The following is an 18,853-nucleotide window of genomic DNA, read 5'->3' as shown; positions in this document are numbered from 1 at the left end:
AGCCATTTTAATGCTGTTATCTTAAGCTCACAAGTTAATTATGCCATTATCTCAAGATAATGCTCTTTCATTTTCTCTTGATGAGATAATTAACATGTTATCTCAAGAAAATTAGCTTGTTATCTCGAGATAATGAGATAATCAACTTGTTATCGCGAAAGAAAAAAAAGGTTCCCTCTTCTTACTTATAATGTCAAATCAGCTGAAAGCGACAGATTTGGTGATGTTAGTTTAAGAATACACATTATTATAACATAATATATTTGTCTTTTATGACATGAGTCTAATTAATAAATAGGCCTAACAAAATATCTACTAAAATAACTACTTTGTTTCAGCCAAGTAGCTCATTTTTAAAATATGTTTAATAACGACCAACCATTTACTTTTTTGCCCTAAGCTTAGGGAGTATGTTTTGTTGACTATGACATACAAAGCTGCAGCCGTTTCACAGCGTTAATGTTTTTTGTTCAAGGTCCTTTTCTTTTTAGCATTGGCGGTTGTGGGCTGTGAATGTTTAGGGGGAGATAGCAGGTCAACAATAAATGCCTCATAGAAGTGGTAAAGATCATCTGAAAGCTGTGGACATGAAGATCAATTTGAGATGCAGCACTGTGTCAAGTTGTTCTGGTCAAACATATAATTATAATGACTTATTGAATTAATGAATTATTTATTGAAACCTATTAGGGTATGTAAAGGGTCATAGCATTAGAGGAGGCCTTCTGAAGTCCATCTTCATGTTCAACTATGTCCCATAAGTTGTTGCAGCAATTTTTGGGTTGATACCATTTGTTACACACATTTGGTGCTGAGTGCAATTTTACTTTTGGAACAAAATAGAAGAATCCATGCTGTGATTTGGGTTCAAAAACTTTGGTCATTTTGGAGATTTCTCTATTTTTAGCGATTGGATGACAAGCACTTCTGTTCTACAAACTGCTGAGAAACCCTTTTATTGTCAATATACCTAGGAAAGCTGCACATCCTCTAAATGTTCTAGGTCTCTAGTTTATGGTTGTAAACTTTTATGAGGCTGTGATTATCCTAGAGGTCACAGCAGCTCAATTTATACAGTGAGGTCGAGTCTCAAGAAATGCCCTCACTGCAATGAACTGGCTACTACTGATGACTAACATCATCCCACATGATGAAAACTGGGCTCACTGAATCCACAAGAGTCTCGGCTTTCCAGTGATACCCAGTTTATGTAATTTGCAGTGTGTTAAGGGACAAATATTCAAATACAGTAGGTGGAAATGGAAAATTAGTACTACATGAGAAAAACTGTTTTTTTGCCTTAAACTGCATTTTATCAGCATAAACCATAAAGAGGAGTCTTGTGGTAACACAGAGAGTCTATTTTCATTAAGATAACATAACATCAGAGGTATGACTGCTTTGAAAATTGCCAAAATAGCCTAACTTTGCAGCAATATTCGACAAATTCCCAACACGATATCCTGACATGCTTAAGGTCTATAGATTCCTTAGATCTTCTAGTTTCATATAATATCAGCATCTACAGTATTAAAACTTAGCCTGCTATGCCCTCTCTGGAACACTAAATAACAGCAACAGTTTATTTTACATGTGAGGAAGTGTTGATATCTTGCAGCCAAAAGGACACTAATTATAGAAATACTCTTGCAGATTGAATTTGAGGGAAGGAACTAGAAGCACATGAAGTTATATGGGTTGGGGGACTTGTTGGTTCAAATAGATTACGTACAAAATACATAAATTGGATTAATTTGATCATATTCACAGTGTGTACAATGCACAGTGTAAAATGTGTTGACTGTGCGTCTAGAATTCAAATTAATCCCACAAAATTGTAAGGGAAATTAATTTATACTTTGATTTTGGGTTGCAAGAAAAAAAATGTGGCAGTGTCTGATGCATTTCAATTGAGGACAACTCTAACTGCATACAGCATCACAATGAAGTATTTTTACGGTCTCAATTTGGAGGAATGCCAAAATTAAAGTTCCACATTTGTTATTGTGAATATAAAAGTATAAGTTCTCTCAGAGATTTTCAGGCCATATTTCACAGCACAAATGGAAACATTACATTCTGTGTCAACATCTACATCCCTATTTATCTAAACCGGATTGAAAGCAGGTATTGTAACATAACCATAGTGGTCTAGACAGACGACTTTTATAATTTACAGTATTGTTCCTGCATTTCAAGTCACCATTCCCCATATTTCACAAAGAGCCTCCACTTTGAGAATTACAAAGATTAGAAACAAGTCGCCTTTTATCTGAAAATTACAGTGATGCTCTACTTGTCAGGCCAAGAGGAGTAAAACAAGCCAAACTGGCCATTTGACTGGCAGCTGGAATAAAGGAGCACACAAAATCACTGAGACAGCGTCCAAGTGACCGTGACAAATACACAATCTGTAAAACAAGAACAGCAGAGGTTTTTATGGTGGGTGTTTGAACAGGGAGGGGGAAAACACATTTGTGTTTGTGCCAGCAGAGACTTGAGTCCTCACACAGCCAGATGGCTGCTGCTGGTGCTGTCTTGATTCGTCTATCCGAAGCAGCTAAAATAGATAATTACACACCTTGGTGCCAGAAACTGGCTGCTACACATCAGCTGAAGTGGGTGAGAGTGACTGCTACACACTGGTAGAAAACTAAATGACACAGCTAGCTGAATGTGAAACACTTACTGGAGTAAGTGTTTTCAAGTAAACACTATCTGTGTGTATTGTCTATTACCAAATATCCATGACTAAAACTGGGTTTATGAGCATTTATAATAAAGCCTGGCTGATACCAGATCTTTGGGGCCAATACTGATATTTCGGAGTGAAAAATTCCCTTATTGATATACTGTTATAGTATATACATGTAACCATACACTCCTATTCATGTTATAACGTAGAAGCAAATGCAAATGTTACTTTCCCTTACACCAGCTGTATTTTGCCACAGTGACTTCAGGCTGTTAACATGGGCCGTATGTTTCTTCAATGAGGACATAATTTGATTAAAAATGTAACAGTGGATGTGAAGATATCAGCATTTAAGCCAGTAAAACAATTTAAATCGTTCAACACTAACAATATCCAATGAGGCACTATGAGTCAGGAAATGTTGTGTTCCATTAAATTTGTTGATGTGTAGAAATTGTATTCATTCACTACATGACTAGACATTTCTTCCAACATGATCTCCAACCTAAACGACAGAATAGACACCTGTCAGTACCACCCATAATGACACATATCAGCGTTTGTCAAAATGACGGCTCAGGGTACCGCGGAGCGTTCTAAAAATAGCACACGCGTCATCATCCATACATGTGTGGTTTACGGTTGTAAAAGAGGCTGTTTGATGACCCAGGTTTAGGGCAAAAAATGTCCTGGTAAGGTGTTATAAAAGGCAGTTTAAACAGTAAATAAATGTACGTATATGCCGGATGTGAAGTAGTTATGACGGTGACGTGAGCCATGGAAGTCCAGTAAAAAATGTATGTTACGCAAAAAAGTAATTTACTTTTGTTTTCATGCGTTCTCCTGAATGAAAGTTCGTTTGTTCGACCCAAGTGTGATATCCGGCATTTAAACTCTGCATCACCGACTAGGCCTGTCACGATGATCGACTTATCGTTTGATAAACAAAAATGTTTTTTTCCAGACTCGATAAAGTGTTGTTTATATGTAGATAGTTGCAACAAAAAGTGGCAACAGAACAAACCTCAAAGTCCATTTAAAACATAGCCATCCCATCCAATTTTTAGGAATGTTTAGGAATTGTGATATACACTGTATGGAAGATTAAAACAAGCTCAAATTTTTGGTGACCAACATTTTAAGGACAAAATCCAAAATGTCTCAACAAACAACAGTTTACACTTGCTCATGTTTTCTATCAATATGCAGAGCAGCACTGGTCAAAAGTAGAAACATGGGGGGGAAACATTTACAGTCCATTGCCTTAGGCAGAAGGAAAAAGGATTGAGATTGCAGACAGCACATTAAACCCACTGCAGGGATAATCTTCAAATGGAAAACATGTCTATTAGAGGAAAACACTGCTCCCACCTGTTTTTTCTTCCTACAACAAAGGGATTAAGCCATTTTTCATATTGAGCATTTTTCACTTACGCGCCTATGCAAAGGTGCTATAAAGTGAAAATCAGGTTGCAGTTCAGAAAGAGGTTTCTCCAAGTCTCCATTTGTGGGAAACAATAAAGCCCTAATAAATGGCCGTCTAGCTATGTGCACCATCTTTGTTATACCTCTGTGCATCTCGTGCTCTTTTTAAGTGTGGAACCCACTGAGCTAAAATGAGCTGCAGGTCAGGAGGTGTTCGCCGTACCTTCCCAGTGGGAGACTGTACAGATGCTTAATATACGACTTGTTAGCCAGAGAAGGAAATTTATGAAAAGGAACAGAGCGGGGGAAAAAGCCCAGGAGTTCACCACAGTAATGTGCACAGATCAGGAGGTCTGTGGCTAACTCTCCTGCTGTGGACGGCAAATAAATGAGCAGCTACTGAAAAAAAATGAGCAGAAATTGGTCTGAGGACATGCTGTATTTTCGCAATGTAATGCCTTTGTTGGAGGTTAGTGTTCGAGGTGCTGAACACTAGAGTAGGAAAGATACATTACCGAAAAATAAATGTAAAATTCAAAGAGATTTATCAAGAAGGAGCCAAGAGTTGCTTTTATATCGTGTCCAGAGATGTATTCACATTCATTACTCAAGTAGAAGTATAGATACTAGGGTTTAAAAAGACTTCTGTAGAAGTTGAAGTATCAGTTCAAGCTTTTTACTCAAGTAAAAGTGTAAAAGTACTGGTTTCCAAACTACTTAAAAGTATAAAAGTAAAAGTAATGTAAGGGGGAAAAATGCCATTAAGGACAAAAGCTCAGGCTGCGGGGCCACTGTGACAGGGGTCTTTATTGCACTACCCCACCTCCCCCAAAAAAGCCATAATGACTCTTATGTTATATTAAAATGTTAACGTTGAAACATTTGGGATGCACCTGTTTCAGCTCTAGTTATGCCCATTCAAAATGAACATATTTTAGTACGATGCAAAGACATTAAAGAACCATATATGTTTACTACTTGAGCATTACCATGTGTTTCATGGAGCAGAAGATATGATGACTAGTTGCCTATAAGTATTGTGATGGTGCAAAAAGTCAAACTTAAGAGGCGTGTTATCATGTTAACCTTTATTGAAATGTAAATGTACATCCAAGCTTAGCTGCAGGAATCTGTGAGGGCAACAGAGTAAGTCATGGTGAGATTGTATCCGGGGGCGGGGGGGTTGTGTCAGAAATTTACCTGGATACAACAATGCTATTTTCTAATTGGATCATGTGTAGTGGCGTTATTCTTGGATTGACTGATGGATAGTTGATCTTATTGACTGGAGCATGTCAAGCTCCCATTGAGTTATACGACGCATAAATAACGGTGTAACTTGGTGGACGTCACACAATACATTTTCATGCGTGAGAAATGCAATGTGTGGCGGGAGTGTGTGACAAAAGACCGAAATGAGTGACTTTCACGATGTGTGACACTTGGGAGTCCTGTCTCCACCACAGGCATCTTTGTGCTAGCCTATACGTCTGCTCTCCTTGCTGGAGTGTCATGTGTGTCATGAGCAGGTACGATGGATGGTGTACGAACCAATAGGGTGTCGGAATGGTATGTGTTTATACTTCTCATTCAACTACAATCACATACACTCCGGTTTTTGTGTGTGTGTTTATAATGAAAACAAGCCAAAATTAAATGGGAGTAACAGGGCTATTTTTAAAATCTAAGGAGTAGAAAGTACAGATAATTGCATAAAAATGTAAGGAGTAGAAGTTAAAAAGTCAGCTGAAAAATAATTACTCCAGTAAAGTATAGATACCCGGAATTTTTACTTAAGTAAGGTAACAAAATATTTGTACTTGGTTACTTGACACCTCTGATACTGTCCCAACTACAAAAAAAAACATTTAAGCCACCTAGTTTGATAGGCACTGTTATTTTATTTATTTTATTACCAATTTTCTTTCGACAATGGGAGAAGCTGCACCAGGACAGGCCAGAAAGAGGACACATCAATCTTCAGCTCAGCAGCACAACAGGTTAAAGCTTGCCTCTCAGTGAGACAGCATCTGACATATCACCAGTCTGCCCGCTGCTCCGTCTCAGTTACAGACGCGTCTCAGACTCGGAGCCACCAGAAGGGGCCGAAAGGCTTCCAGATAGCCCTGATCTGGACATCTGTCTTGCCAGGTGTGGCTCATAATGCCTCTTTATTTCCCGCCTCAGAGGAAATAACTCGGCTAATTTATAAGGCCTCCGAGTTCAAATGCTTCTTACGTCTCAGTTGGCTTCGGTAGGAGTATGGATGCATTTTTACCCATTAGAGATGTGGGAAATCACTGTGAACATGCTATTAATTAAAGCTCGAGTCAATGAATGTAAGGATGATATATTACTGCGTATGCCTGACCACAGGCCGTGGAGTTAGGAGTAGCATTTTGATTAAAAATCTCCCAGAGACACAAACGGATAATGATTAATTTTCACAGAATCTGAATGGGAGTTCTGTATAAGCACTCACTGTGAGCTCTGCTATTACTTATGGTACCATATAAAATATGATAATATAATTTAATTTTACCAGTGTTCTACTATCCATCACTCTGTATAAGAGGGTGCAATTGGCAGTACATTCAAAAAATTCAGTACTTTTTCTCGCAGTTATTCAAGCATTGATTTTCATTTTTTTTTTTTTAATAATTAATATAAAAACAGTGATGAAAACAGTAAAATATGCAGGTTCTTTTATAAGGCAGTAAGGTGAACATTATTCAGCCCCCCCAGGATTCCATCATCCAGTCATTTTCTTGTTCACTTACAAGTGAATGGACTCTTTGCAACCAGTGCAGTCGCCCCCTGCTGTCTGTTAGAAAGAATGCAGGAAGGCATTCCTGTATTGGCTTCACACACTGTAAAAAAAAAAGAAAAAAAAAAGATAAACAATAGCTACTCAATAAAATTGAGGCAACAGATTGCACGCAATATTATTAATTAAATCTAACTATGTTACAAGTTGAGTTAATACCAACTTAACAGGAAGTAAAAATGGACTAATTCTATTGTGTTGGATTCATTCAAAATTCTCTTGATTTAGAATTACATACACATAAAGATTATATAGTTACTTAAACAACTGCCTCAAAATCAAGGACGCATTTATATTTAATACATTTTATCAAATATATTAAGTAAAATTAAATGACTACAGAATGGCTGGAGATTGCCACTTGAGTGATTATTCAGAAAATAAACCATAAATAATGAAAATAATCACTAGCTGCTGCCCTGAATTACAGTATGTAATACATTCATTCCTTGCTCTCTTCAAGGGTTTTATATTCATGCTCTATTTTTGTGACATGAGTTTATTTTATGTTTTGGTTTTTTTTCAATCTTTTTTTGTATCAGCCCTTGATAGATGGTTATCCAGTTGTTCCCATTACGGATGTCGGGAGTCCACAGCCTGCTATAATGTGATGTTATCTCCCTCAAGGTAAAATTTGTTTTGTGCAGGAATGAATTGAAAACCGTGCTGTAGACCTGCTCCCCTTTCCCAAACTTATTGGTGACATTTCTAATTCATGTACCTCGCTGCAGTCTCCCCGAGGACATCTCACTTTCTCTCTTTTATTGATATTTATGGGGTGATGTTGTCTGGGTGCGGGGACTGTGACAGCTCACTCTCCAAAGCAGCACTTGGATTGTTTGCTGCTGTGCGCAAAGCAATAATGTATTTGTCACCCGCTGCCAAACGCCATACACTCCACCGTTCATCTTTTTGTGTTCCATTTTCTGTACAACAAAGCAAAAATATGTCCTACTTTCCCATGGCAGGTGCGGGAATATATAGGGATCTGAAATCAGAAATCTTTGGTAAAACTGCGTGCTTGTGTGTGTCTCAGAATTCAATTTGTTCCGTGTTCTAATTTATGCACATGGAACAGAATACGGAACCCACACAGTGTGTGTATGTCCAGAGACTGGACAGACCAGTTGTCGACCAAACTGTGGATCAGGTTGGAGAGGAGTTTTTACATTCTGTTTTTTTTCCCAAAACTTTTGGATACTTGTTGATTAACGAGACACATGGAGGAAATCGTTTGTGAAAGTGGAAGCCTTTTTCCGTGTTTTCCTGTGCCATGAAGTGGATTCAAAGGGCCTTACTGCAGTACCCCGAACATAATGTCAAACAAGGTAGGGATCGACGTGCTCAATCTAAGTTATGTCATATTATGACGACTGTATTTGGAGGACAGTGTCAGAAGAAGCGTTTTTATGGTTTATTTTAATTTTATTTTTTTACATTTTGTTTGTGTCATTGTTTTTAAATATCTGTAACATTGACTGTCATGACACCTGCAAGGTCTCTCCTGTGTATATCTTCCCAAAGAATACTCCAATATATCCTCACTAAAAGGACTTTTTGGAGTTCTTTGTCCCCTGGAGAGAGGTGTCATAATAGGCATTTTTATTTTATTTTATTTATTTATTTTCTGTTGAAATTTCTGTAATATTCACTGATACAACACATACAAGCCTTGGAAGAAGGTCTATTTCTTCCCAAGGAAAACTCCATTTTTAACATGACTTAAGGGATTTCTTGGAGCTCTTGTCCATTGGAGAGTGGTGTCATTTTACACTGATATATCTGCAAGCATTGGAAGTAGGCCTCTTGTGTAAATTTTTCCTACAATATCCCAATTTTTACCTTACTAAAAATATATTCTTTGAAAAAGTAAAAAAAAAGGGTGGGCATTGACAAGTTCAATCCAAGGTATGTCATATCTTTGCGTTTTGTATTTTAGAGCAAGATTGCTGTCTGTGAATGTGTTAAGTGATGTTTTTTTTCTTGTCATGTAGACCATGAATTGTATTTTTATGTTGTTTTGTCTGTAATTTACACTGCTATGCAATCTGCAAGCCTTGGAAGGTTTCTCTTGTGTACATTTTCCAGGAATATTCCAATTTTACCTCACTAAAAATAATGTTTAAGGTGTTTAATTGTCAACTGGAGACATTTCTCTATTGGAGACATCTCTTGACATCAAGGTGGCTCTGAAACCTTGTTCTAATCAAAGTTAACCAGTGAGTCCATGCTCAGCTGGACCTAAGTGACCAAAGTGACATGAAGTCATTCATAATCTAAACAGATGTAGAAATATGGTCCACTTAAATACATCATATGATATAGAGAGAAAGAAAGCTGCAGTGAGTTGATTTTAACAGAATTTGAATAAGTTTAATCAAGTCACTCCTGTTGAACATGGACACACCTCAGTATCTAGAGTAAACATGGTATGGTTTGTTTTTTCACTTTCCACGATTTAGAATTAATCTTTTAGCGTGAATATAGATTTCATATTTGACTGTATTGATATTTTTTTAAGTTGCATTAAACATATTTATGAATGATGTTATGATTTGAAATCAAAATGTCTGGGTGCTCAGGATTCCATTTGTTCCGTGTTCTAATTTATGCACATGGAACAGAATACAGATCACACACACACAGTGTAGGTAGGTCTTGTAGGACTCTCCAGAGGCTGGACAGACCACTTGGCAGACACACTGTGGATCAGGTTGGAGAGGAGTTCTCCATGCTGTGGACATGTTTATTTTTAAAAAAATTTTTTTGATACCTGTGGATTAACGAGACACATGGAGGAAATTGTTTGTGAAAGTGGAAGCCTTTTTCCGTGTTTTCCTGTGCCATGAAGTGGATTCAAAGGGCCTTACTGCAGTACCCCGAACATAATGTCAAACAAGGTAGGGATCGACGTGCTCAATCTAAGTTATGTCATATTATGACGACTGTATTTGGAGAACAGTGTCAGAAGAAGCGTTTTTATGGTTTATTTTAATTTTATTTTTTACATTTTGTTTGTGTCATTGTTTTTAAATATCTATAACATTGACTGTCATGAAACCTGCAAGGTCTCTCCTGTGTATATCTTCCCAAAGAATACTCCAATATATCCTCACTAAAAGGACTTTTTGGAGTTCTTTGTCCCCTGGAGAGAGGTGTCATAATAGGCATTTTTATTTTATTTTATTTATTTATTTTCTGTTGAAATTTCTGTAATATTCACTGATACAACACATACAAGCCTTGGAAGAAGGTCTATTTCTTCCCAGGGAAAACTCCAATTTTAAAGTTACTTAAGGGATTTTTTGGAGCTCTTCTTTGTCCATTGGAGAGTGGTGTCATTTTACACTGATATATCTGCAAGCATTGGAAGTAGGCCTCTTGTGTTAATTTTTCCTAGAATATCCCAATTTTACCTTACTAAAAATATATTCTTTGAAAAAGTCAGGGTGGGCATTGACAAGTTCAATCCAAGGTATGTCATATCTTTGCGCTTTTGTATTTTAGAGCAAGATTGCTGTCTGTGAATGTATTAAGTGATGTCATTTTTCTTGTCATGTAGACCATGAATTGTATTTTTATCTTGTTTTTATTTCATTTTGATTGTTTTGTTGTTCTTGTTGAAATGTCTGTAATTTACACTGCTATGATATCTGCAAGCCTTGGAAGGTTTCTCTTATGTACATTTTCCAGGGAATATTCCAATTTTACCTCACTAAAAACAATGTTTAACGTGTTTAATTGTCAACTAGAGACATGTCTCTATTGGAGACATCTCTTGACATCAAGGTGGCCCTGAAATCTTTTTCTAATCAAAGGTAACCAGTGAGTCCATGCTCAGCTGGACCTAAGTGACCAAAGTGACATAAAGTCATCCATAATCTAAACAGATGTAGAAATATGGTCCACTTAAATATATCATATGTAGAGAGAAAGAAAGCTGCAGTGAGTTGATTTTAACAGGATTGGAATAAGTTTAATCAAGTCACTCCTGTTGAACATGGACACACCTCAGTATCTAGAGTAAACATGTTATGGTTTGAAATTATAATGTCTGGGTGCTCAGGATTCCATTTGTTCCGTGTTCTAATTTATGCACATGGAACAGAATACGGCACACACACACACACACACACACACACACACACACACACACACACAGTGTAGGTAGGTCTTGTAGGACTCTCCAGAGGCTGGACAAACCACTTGGCAGACACACTGTGGATCAGGTTGAAGAGGAGTTCTACATGCTGTGGACATGTTTGTTTTTTTAAAAACTTTTTGATACCTGTGGCCTTTTGTGTTCATTTGTCCTACAATATTCTTATTTTACCTAACTAAACTATATTTTATGACAAAGTAAAAAAGAGGTAGGTGTCCATGTGCTCAATCATATGTATGTCATATCATTGCTACTGTATTTTAGAGAAAGATTTCTGCCTGTGAATGTTTTAAGTTTTCTTTTCTTGTCCACTCATGCAAGACATGAGGCGTATTTTCGTCTTGGTTTATTTGATTGTTTTGTTGTTCTTGTTGAAATTTCTGTAATTTGCACTGTTATATCTGCAAGCCTTGGATGAAGGTCTCTCGTCGTTTTTTTTCCAGCAATATTAAATATTAACCTTGATGAAAATAATTTGTAAGAAATTGTCAAGATGAAAAGAAACAAGAAAAAAAAATAATGAGAAAAATGGTAGGTTTCCACCTACTCAGTCCAAGGTATGTAATATATTTTACTACTGTATTTTAGAACAAGATTTATATCTTTGAATGTTTTATTATGTTTTCTTGCTTGCATAAGACATGAGGCGTATTTTCATCTTCTTTTATTTGATGTTTTTGTTCTTCTTGAAATGTCTGTAATTTGCACTGTTATGATATCTGTAAGCCTTGGATGAAGGTATCTCTTCTCCTTTTTTTCCAGCAATATTCCTTGATAAAAATAATTTGTGAGAAATTGTCAACATGAAAAGAAAAAAGTTGAAGTGACGAGAAAATCGTCAAAATAATGGAAAAAAAAGTCGAAACCATGAAAAAAAGGTCAAAATGAAAACAAAAGTAAAAAAAAATGAGAGAATCGACAAAATAATGAAAATACATGAAAAAAAATGTCAAAATGAGGAGAAAAAAGTCACAAAAAAATTATTCAAAATGAGAAAAAAAAGAAAATCATGAGAAAAAACTCAAAATAACGAGAAAAATGGTAGGTTTCCCCCTACTCAGTCCAAGGTATGTAATATATTTTACTACTGTATTTTAGAACAAGATTTCTATCTTTGAATGTTTTATTAACTTTTCTTTTCTTGTCCACTCATGCAAGACATGAGGCATATTTTCATCTTCTTTTATTTGATTGTTTTGTTCTTGTTGAAATGTTTGTAATTTGCACTGTTATGATATCTCTAAGCCTTGGATGAAGGTCTCTCTTCTCTTCTTTTTTCCAGCATTATTCAAAATGAACCTTGATGAAAATTATTTGTGAGAAATTGTCAACATGAAAAAAAAAAGTTGGCGTCACAAGGAAAAAAGTCAAAATGACAAAAACAAACCTCATCTTGGTTTTATTTGATTGTATTGTTCTTGTTGAAATGTCTGTAATTTGCACTGTTATGATATCTCTAAGCCTTGGATGAAGGTCTCTCTTCTCTTCTTTTTTCCAGAAATATTCAAAATGAACCTTGATAAAAATAATTTGTGAGAAATTGTCAACATGAAAAGAAAAAAGTTGAAGTGACGAGAAAAAAGTCAAAATAATGAGAAGATCGTCAAAATAATGAAAAAACATGAAAAAAATATCAAAATGAGAAGAAAAAAGTTGAAGTGACGAGAAAATCGTCAAAATAATGAAAAAAAAAGTCGAAACCATGAAAAAAAGGTCAAAATTAAAAGAAAAGTTAAAAAAAAATGAGAAAATCGACGAAATAATAAAAAATACATGAAAAAATGTCAAAATGAGGAGAAAAAGTCACGAAAAGTTTTTCAAAATTAGAAAAAAAAGGAAATCATGAGAAAAAACTCAAAATAACGAGAAAAATGGTAGGTTTCCACCTACTCAGTCCAAGGTATGTAATATCTTTTATTACTGTATTTTAGAAAAAGATTGCTGTCTTTTAATGTTTTTATTATGTTTTCTTTTCTTGTCCACTCATGCAAGACATGAGGCATATTTCCATCTTCTTTTATTTGATTGTTTTGTTCTTGTTGAAATTTTTGTAATTTGCACTGTTTTGATATCTGTAAGCCTTGGATGAAAGTCTCTCTTCTCTTCTTTTTTCCAGCATTATTCAAAATGAACCTTGATGAAAATTATTTGTGAGAAATTGTCAACATGAAAAGAAAAAAGTTGACGTCACAAGAAAAAAGTCAAAATGACAAAAACAAACCTCATCTTGGTTTTATTTCATTGTATTGTTCTTCTTGAAATGTCTGTTTTTTACACTGTTATGATATCTGTCAGCCTTGGATGAAGGTCTCTCTTCTCCTTTTTTTTCTAGCAATATTCAAAATGAACTTTGACAAAATAATTTGTGAGAAATTGTCAACATGAAAAGAAAAAGTTGAAGTGACGAGAAAAAAGTCAAAATAATTTGAAAATTGTCAAAATAATGAAAAAACATGAAAAAAATATCAAAATGAGAAGAAAAAAGTTGAAGTCACGAAAAATTATTCAAAATGAAAAAAAAAAGTCAATCACGAGAAAAAACTCAAAATAATGAGAAAAATGGTAGGTTTCCAGCCTACTCAATCCAAGGTATGTAATATCTTTTACTACTGTATTTTAGAACAAGATTTCTATCTTTGAATGTTTTATTATGTTTTCTTTTCTTGTCCACTCATGCAAGACATGAAGCGTGTTTTCATCTTCTTTTATTTGATTGTTTTGTTCTTGTTGAAATGTTTGTAATTTGCACTGTTATGATATCTGTAAGCCTTGGATGAAGGTCTCTCTTCTCTTCTTTTTTCCAGCATTATTCAAAATGAACCTTGTTAAAAATAATTTGTGAGAAATTGTCAACATGAAAAGGAAAAAGTTGAAGTGACGAGAAAATCGTCAAAATAATGAAAATACATGAAAAAAATGTCAAAATGAGGAGAAAAAAGTCACGAAAAATTATTCAAAATGAGAAAAAAAAGGAAATCATGAGAAAAAACTCAAAATAATGAGAAAAATGGTAGGTTTCCACCTACTCAGTCCAAGGTATGTAATATCTTTTATTACTGTATTTTAGAAAAAGATTGCTGTCTTTTAATGTTTTTATTATGTTTTCTTTTCTTGTCCACTCATGCAAGACATGAGGCATATTTCCATCTTCTTTTATTTGATTGTTTTGTTCTTGTTGAAATGTTTGTAATTTGCACTGTTTTGATATCTGTAAGCCTTGGATGAAGGTCTTTCTTCTCTTCTTTTTTCCAGCATTATTCAAAATGAACCTTGATGAAAATTACTTGTGAGAAATTGTCAACATGAAAAGAAAAAAGTTGACGTCACAAGAAAAAAGTCAAAATGACAAAAACAAACCTCATCTTGGTTTTATTTGATTGTATTGTTCTTCTTGAAATGTTTGTAATTTGCACTGTTATGATATCTGTAAGCCTTGGATGAAGGTCTCTCTTCTCTTCTTTTTTCTAGCATTATTCAAAATGAACCTTGATAAAAATAAGTTGTGAGAAATTGTCAACATGAAAAGGAAAAAGTTGAAGTGACGAGAAAATCGTCAAAATAATGAAAAAAAAGTCGAAACCATGAAAAAAAGGTCAAAATGAAAAGAAAAAGTAAAAAAAAAAAAAGAAAATCGACAAAATCATGAAAATACATGAAAAAAATGTCAAAATGAGGAGAAAAAAGTCACGAAAAATTATTCAAAATGAGAAAAAAAAGGAAATCATGAGAAAAAACTCAAAATAATGAGAAAAATGGTAGGTTTCCACCTACTCAGTCCAAGGTATGTAATATCTTTTTTTACTGTATTTTAGAAAAAGATTGCTGTCTTTTAATGTTTTTATTATGTTTTCTTTTCTTGTCCACTCATGCAAGACATGAGGCATATTTCCATCTTCTTTTATTTGATTGTTTTGTTCTTGTTGAAATGTTTGTAATTTGCACTGTTTTGATATATGTAAGCCTTGGATGAAGGTCTCTCTTCTCTTCTTTTTTCCAGCATTATTCAAAATGAACCTTGATGAAAATTACTTGTGAGAAATTGTCAACATGAAAAGAAAAAAGTTGACGTCACAAGAAAAAAGTCAAAATGACAAAAACAAACCTCATCTTGGTTTTATTTGATTGTATTGTTCTTCTTGAAATGTTTGTAATTTGCACTGTTATGATATCTGTAAGCCTTGGATGAAGGTCTCTCTTCTCTTCTTTTTTCTAGCATTATTCAAAATGAACCTTGATAAAAATAAGTTTTGAGAAATTGTCAACATGAAAAGGAAAAAGTTGAAGTGATGAGAAAATCGTCAAAATAATGAAAGAAAAGTCGAAACCATGAAAAAAAGGTCAAAATGAAAAGAAAAAGTAAAAAAAAAAAAGAAAATCGACAAAATAATGAAAATACATGAAAAAAATGTCAAAATGAGGAGAAAAAAGTCACGAAAAATTATTCAAAATGAGAAAAAAAAGGAAATCATGAGAAAAAACTCAAAATAATGAGAAAAATGGTAGGTTCCACCTACTCAGTCCAAGGTATGTAATATCTTTTATTACTGTATTTTAGAAAAAGATTGCTGTCTTTTGATGTTTTTATTAGGTTTTCTTTTCTTGTCCACTCATGCAAGACATGAGGCATATTTCCATCTTCTTTTATTTGATTGTTTTGTTCTTGTTGAAATGTTTGTAATTTGCACTGTTTTGATATCTGTAAGCCTTGGATGAAGGTCTCTCTTCTCTTCTTTTTTCCAGCATTATTCAAAATGAACCTTGATGAAAATTACTTGTGAGAAATTGTCAACATGAAAAGAAAAAAGTTGACGTCACAAGAAAAAAGTCAAAATGACAAAAACAAACCTCATCTTGGTTTTATTTGATTGTATTGTTCTTCTTGAAATGTTTGTAATTTGCACTGTTATGATATCTGTAAGCCTTGGATGAAGGTCTCTCTTCTCTTCTTTTTTCTAGCATTATTCAAAATGAACCTTGATAAAAATAAGTTGTGAGAAATTGTCAACATGAAAAGGAAAAAGTTGAAGTGACGAGAAAATCGTCAAAATAATGAAAAAAAAGTCGAAACCATGAAAAAAAGGTCAAAATGAAAAGAAAAAGTAAAAAAAAAAAAAGAAAATCGACAAAATAATGAAAATACATGAAAAAAATGTCAAAATGAGGAGAAAAAAGTCACGAAAAATTATTCAAAATGAGAAAAAAAAGGAAATCATGAGAAAAAACTCAAAATAATGAGAAAAATGGTAGGTTCCACCTACTCAGTCCAAGGTATGTAATATCTTTTCTTACTGTATTTTAGAAAAAGATTGCTGTCTTTTGATGTTTTTATTATGTTTTCTTTTCTTGTCCACTCATGCAAGACATGAGGCGTATTTCCATCTTCTTTTATTTGATTGTTTTGTTCTTGTTGAAATTTTTGTAATTTGCACTGTTATGATATCTGTAAGCCTTGGATGAAGGTCTCTCTTCTCTTCTTTTTTCCAGCATTATTCAAAATGAACCTTGATAAAAATAATTTGTGAGAAATTGTCAACATGAAAAGGAAAAAGTTGAAGTGACGAGAAAATCGTCAAAATAATGAAAATACATGAAAAAAATGTCAAAATGAGGAGAAAAAAGTCCCGAAAAATTATTCAAAATGAGAAAAAAAAGGAAATCATGAGAAAAAACTCAAAATAATGAGAAAAATGGTAGGTTCCACCTACTCAGTCCAAGGTATGTAATATCTTTTATTACTGTATTTTAGAAAAAGATTGCTGTCTTTTGATGTTTTTATTATGTTTTCTTTTCTTGTCCACTCATGCAAGACATGAGGCATATTTCCATCTTCTTTTATTTGATTGTTTTGTTCTTGTTGAAATGTTTGTAATTTGCACTGTTTTGATATCTGTAAGCCTTGGATGAAGGTCTCTCTTCTCTTCTTTTTTCCAGCATTATTCAAAATGAACCTTGATGAAAATTACTTGTGAGAAATTGTCAACATGAAAAGAAAAAAGTTGACGTCACAAGAAAAAAGTCAAAATGACAAAAACAAACCTCATCTTGGTTTTATTTGATTGTATTGTTCTTCTTAAAATGTTTGTAATTTGCACTGTTATGATATCTGTAAGCCTTGGATGAAGGTCTCTCTTCTCTTCTTTTTTCTAGCATTATTCAAAATGAACCTTGAAAAAAATAAGTTGTGAGAAATTGTCAACATGAAAAGGAAAAAGTTGAAGTGACGAGAAAATCGTCAAAATAATGAAAAAAAAGTCGAAACCATGAAAAAAAGGTCAAAATGAAAAGAAAAAGTAAAAAAAAAAAAGAAAATCGACAAAATAATGAAAATACATGAAAAAAATGTCAAAATGAGGAGAAAAAAGTCACGAAAAATTATTCAAAATGAGAAAAAAAAGGAAATCATGAGAAAAAACTCAAAATAATGAGAAAAATGGTAGGTTCCACCTACTCAGTCCAAGGTATGTAATATCTTTTATTACTGTATTTTAGAAAAAGATTGCTGTCTTTTGATGTTTTTATTATGTTTTCTTTTCTTGTCCACTCATGCAAGACATGAGGCGTATTTCCATCTTCTTTTATTTGATTGTTTTGTTCTTGTTCAAATGTTTGTAATTTGCACTGTTATGATATCTGTAAGCCTTGGATGAAGGTCTCTCTTCTCTTCTTTTTTCCAGCATTATTCAAAATGAACCTTGATGAAAATTACTTGTGAGAAATTGTCAACATGAAAAGGAAAAAGTTGAAGTGACGAGAAAATCCTCAAAATAATGAAAGAAAAGTCGAAACCATGAAAAAAAGGTCAAAATGAAAAGAAAAAGTAAAAAAAAAAAAAAAGAAAATCGACAAAATAATGAAAATACATGAAAAAAATGTCAAAATGAGGAGAAAAAAGTCACGAAAAATTATTCAAAATGAGAAAAAAAAGGAAATCATGAGAAAAAACTCAAAATAATGAGAAAAATGGTAGGTTCCACCTACTCAGTCCAAGGTATGTAATATCTTTTATTACTGTATTTTAGAAAAAGATTGCTGTCTTTTGATGTTTTTATTATGTTTTCTTTTCTTGTCCACTCATGCAAGACATGAGGCATATTTCCATCTTCTTTTATTTGATTGTTTTGTTCTTGTTGAAATGTTTGTAATTTGCACTGTTTTGATATCTGTAAGCCTTGGATGAAGGTCTCTCTTCTCTTCTTTTTTCCAGCATTATTCAAAATGAACCTTGATGAAAATTACTTGTGAGAAATTGTCAACATGAAAAGAAAAAAGTTGACGTCACAAGAAAAAAGTCAAAATGACAAAAACAAACCTCATCTTGGTTTTATTTGATTGTATTGTTCTTCTTGAAATGTTTGTAATTTGCACTGTTATGATATCTGTAAGCCTTGGATGAAGGTCTCTCTTCTCTTCTTTTTTCTAGCATTATTCAAAATGAAACTTGATAAAAATAAGTTGTGAGAAATTGTCAACATGAAAAGGAAAAAGTTGAAGTGACGAGAAAATCGTCAAAATAATGAAAAAAAAGTCGAAACCATGAAAAAAAGGTCAAAATGAAAAGAAAAAGTAAAAAAAAAAAAAAGAAAATCGACAAAATAATGAAAATACATGAAAAAAATTTCAAAATGAGGAGAAAAAAAGTCACGAAAAATTATTCAAAATGAGAAAAAAAAGGAAATCATGAGAAAAAACTCAAAATAATGAGAAAAATGGTAGGTTCCACCTACTCAGTCCAAGGTATGTAATA

The 18,853-nt window shown here is 33.7% G+C and overlaps 1 long non-coding RNA gene across 1 annotated transcript; it reads left to right on the top strand.

Moving 5' to 3' along the window:
- The first annotated feature begins 12,916 nt into the window (after positions 1-12,916).
- On the top strand, positions 12,917-18,440 carry LOC131986513 (uncharacterized). The gene is made up of 3 exons (XR_009395701.1): positions 12,917-14,336; positions 15,082-16,377; positions 16,594-18,440. It is a non-coding gene; the product is annotated as an uncharacterized LOC131986513 (long non-coding RNA).
- The last annotated feature ends 413 nt before the right edge of the window (positions 18,441-18,853 follow it).

This window comes from Centropristis striata, chromosome 15 (genome assembly GCF_030273125.1).
Source record: "Centropristis striata isolate RG_2023a ecotype Rhode Island chromosome 15, C.striata_1.0, whole genome shotgun sequence".
Classification (NCBI taxonomy): domain Eukaryota; kingdom Metazoa; phylum Chordata; class Actinopteri; order Perciformes; family Serranidae; genus Centropristis; species Centropristis striata.
The sequence above is the reverse complement of the archived record's forward strand: the minus strand, read 5'-3'. Positions and strand labels throughout refer to the sequence as shown.